Raw genomic sequence first — 3,288 nt, forward strand, 5'->3', positions numbered from 1 at the left:
ATGTGACCTTGGCATAAAGACTGCGTGTACTTTTGGGTGGTTTTTAGATAACACAGATTTGGAACACAATTTTTAACACAATAATACCAACATAGATATAACAAGAATATAGTTTTTTTTACTTTTTTCAAATTTTATTATTTTAATTCTCATTATGACTGGAACATACAACCAGATGCTATAAAATTACTGTTATGACAGACGTTCAAAACTTAATGCTTTGATCTAATTTCTCATATTAGCTGATTTCATAGAAATAGAAAATTAATAAAAACAGATGCCAGGAATTCACAAAATATCAAACAATACAAAAATATTTTTAGTTTTTCTTATTTTACTTTATAGCAAACATCGAAACTTACTTGGCTACGAAAAATGACTAAAATGCTTTCACCCAGTTGGTTTTATGGGTGATAGTCATGAGAGCCATACAGAATGTCGCTATTTCTATACAAATGAGACACGTGAATAAAACAATGGATGAGTTAAAAAAGGAAGGCTAAGTATGTAGTCACGTCCAAATCTACTTGAAAGAGTGTCGAGTTTTAGAGTAGGAAAATTTGACAACAGAATGTCGAGTTGTGGATTTGGACGTTTTGAAAACAGAGTCTTAAGTTTTAGAATTTGCAGTTTGGCAACAGTGTTGAGTTGTGGCGTTCGAAGTTATGATAACAATGTATTGAGTTTTGGTGCTGAAAGTTTTGACAACAGAGTTTCAAGTTTTTAATTTGGAAGTTTTGCCAAGAGAGTGTCGAATTCACCTGATAAATTGTTAGTTAAACCATAAACTTTAGTTAGTTTTAAAAGATCCTCACTTGATTTTATTCTGATATGAATTCATATCCGAGGGCAAATTTATGGATAGTTATTATCTCAGTGATCGCTTAATGCATTGTGTTTAGATATTTAAGATTTTTCATTAGTTAAGTTAGTATATATACTTTGTCTTTTTTGGGTCATATTCTTCAGTCGAGCTTCTCAGAAATCAAAGGGTTCCCTACACAGGGTCGCCTCCTGTACTCTATATGAGATACACAAATATTTGAATGTTCTTTTAAAGTTCTTTTGTCTTCTGTATGTTTCTGCATATGACGCAACAAATGTTCCTTCTAGGCAAAAAATCACAGACATTACAAGAATTTGGTTTTTCCTTTTTTTAAATTTATTTTATTTAACAAAATCTTATTAAAATTCATACATTTCAACCTATTATTATTTAAGTGCTATTGGTTGTATTTCTCTTGTACTAAAGAGATTTGAATAGAATTAGACAAAGTACACAACATACTCTTGTAGCAGCAGTGATACTTCGTAGGTTTGATATTTTGAATATCTTTAGTTTGTAAACTCCGTGCTGATTGGTGCAAGCAGCCAACTTCTGGCTTGCCCAATCAGATATCATGCACGTGATGAAGTTTATAAAAAAGGTTAAACCATGGCAACTCTCTCTATCTCTCTCTCTCTCTGTCTCTCTCATCTTGGGCTGACAACAACTCCATTTGTATTAGCCAGGTTGTTTCAATAATGTCTGGTATGATTGATACGTCCTTAAGATTCCCGTTTTTTTCTACATAAGTTCTTGGTATTTTGTTATTTCTCCCTCTCTGCTCTGATAAGGACAGAATCATTAGAGTCGCTTACTCCAACTAGTCGTTACACTTTCTCCTTCTGAGCAAAAGTATGACACAAAAAATTTGATTTTAGTGCAAAAGAAGAACTACATACTTAACAAGAATGTGATTTCCCTCCCGTATGTGTTTTAATATGACTCAACAAACTATACTTCCATGCAAAAGAAGACCCACATACTTCACAGGAATGTGGTTTATCTCTTGTATGTGTTTTCATATGACTCAACAAATATGATTTCCGTGCAAAAGAAGAGCCACATACTTCACAAGAATGTGGTTTCTCTCCCGTATGTGTTTTCATATGATTCAACATATTTGACTTCCATGCAAAAGAAGAACCACATACTTCACATGAATGTGGTTTCTCTCCCGTATGTCTTTTCAAATGACTCAACAAATATGATTTCCATGCAAAAGAAGAACCACATACTTCACAAGAATATGGTTTCTCTCCTGTATGTGTTTTCATATGATTAAACAATTTTGATTTCAATGCAAAAGAAGAACTACATATTTCACAAGAATGTGGTTTCTCTCCTGTATGTATTTTCATATGATTCAACAAAGATGACCGCTGTGCAAAAGAAGAACTACATACTTCACAAGAATGTGGTTTCTCTCCTGTATGTATTTTCATATGATTCAACAAAGATGACCGCCATGCAAAAGAAGAACAACATACTTCACAAGAATGTGGTTTCTCTCCTGTATGTATTTTCATATGATTCAACAAAGTTGACTTCCGTGCAAAAGAAGAACCACATACTTCACAAGAATGTGGTTTCTCTCCTGTATGTATTTTCATATGACTCAACAAATTTGACTTCCATGCAAAAGAAGAACCACATATTTCACAAGAATGTGGTTTCTCTCCCGTATGTCTTTTCCAATGGCTCAACAAATTTGACTTCCATGCAAAATGAGAACCACATACTTCACAAGAATGTGGTTTCTCTCCTGTATGTATTTTCATATGACTCAACAAAGATGACAGCTGTGCAAAAGAATAACCACATATTTCACAAGAATATGGTTTCTCTCCTGTATGTATTTTCATATGATTCAACAAAGATGACCGCCATGCAAAAGAAGAACCACATACTTCACAAGAATGTAGTTTCTCTCCTGTATGTGTTTTCATATGATTCAACAAACTTGACTTCCATGGAAAAGAAGCACCACATACTTCACAAGAATGTGGTTTCTCTCGCGTATGTGTTTTCAAATGATTCCACAAATTTGACTTCCATGCAAAAGAAGAACCACATACATCACATGAATGTGGTTTCTCTCCCGTATGTTTTTTCATATGACTCAACAAATGTGACTTCCATGCAAAAGAAGACCCACATACTTCACAAGAATGTGATTGGTCTCCCATGTTTGATTGCATCTGATTCCACAAAAAGTATATTGAATTGAGTGTATATAATAATAAGCTTCAAATTTAGATCATTTCCATGGAGGAATTTATAATTATTTTCAAACTTTTTAAATCACCAATAAAGAAAGGTTTCTCTCATCCATTACTGGGCTTCATGTCATTGTTGCAAATTCTGAAAATATACAATAAATTTGAAAAAATAAAAAAAAGTAAAATTCATGTGGTAAAATTAAATTTATTATGTTTATTTGCATTAAAAATATCCACAACATT

General features: G+C 32.8%; 1 long non-coding RNA gene across 1 annotated transcript in view; it reads right to left on the bottom strand.

The window, feature by feature from the left end:
- Nucleotides 1-316: 316 nt before the first annotated feature.
- Nucleotides 317-3,288, bottom strand: part of LOC145270973 (uncharacterized) — an 8,092-nt gene continuing 5,120 nt past the window's right edge. The window contains exon 2 of the long non-coding RNA XR_013865638.1: nt 317-3,187. This is a non-coding gene — a long non-coding RNA (uncharacterized LOC145270973). The remainder of the gene's footprint in view (nt 3,188-3,288) is intronic.

Source organism: Euprymna scolopes, chromosome 46, assembly GCF_053919585.1.
Source record: "Euprymna scolopes isolate OS-2025 chromosome 46, ASM5391958v1, whole genome shotgun sequence".
Taxonomy (NCBI): domain Eukaryota; kingdom Metazoa; phylum Mollusca; class Cephalopoda; order Sepiida; family Sepiolidae; genus Euprymna; species Euprymna scolopes.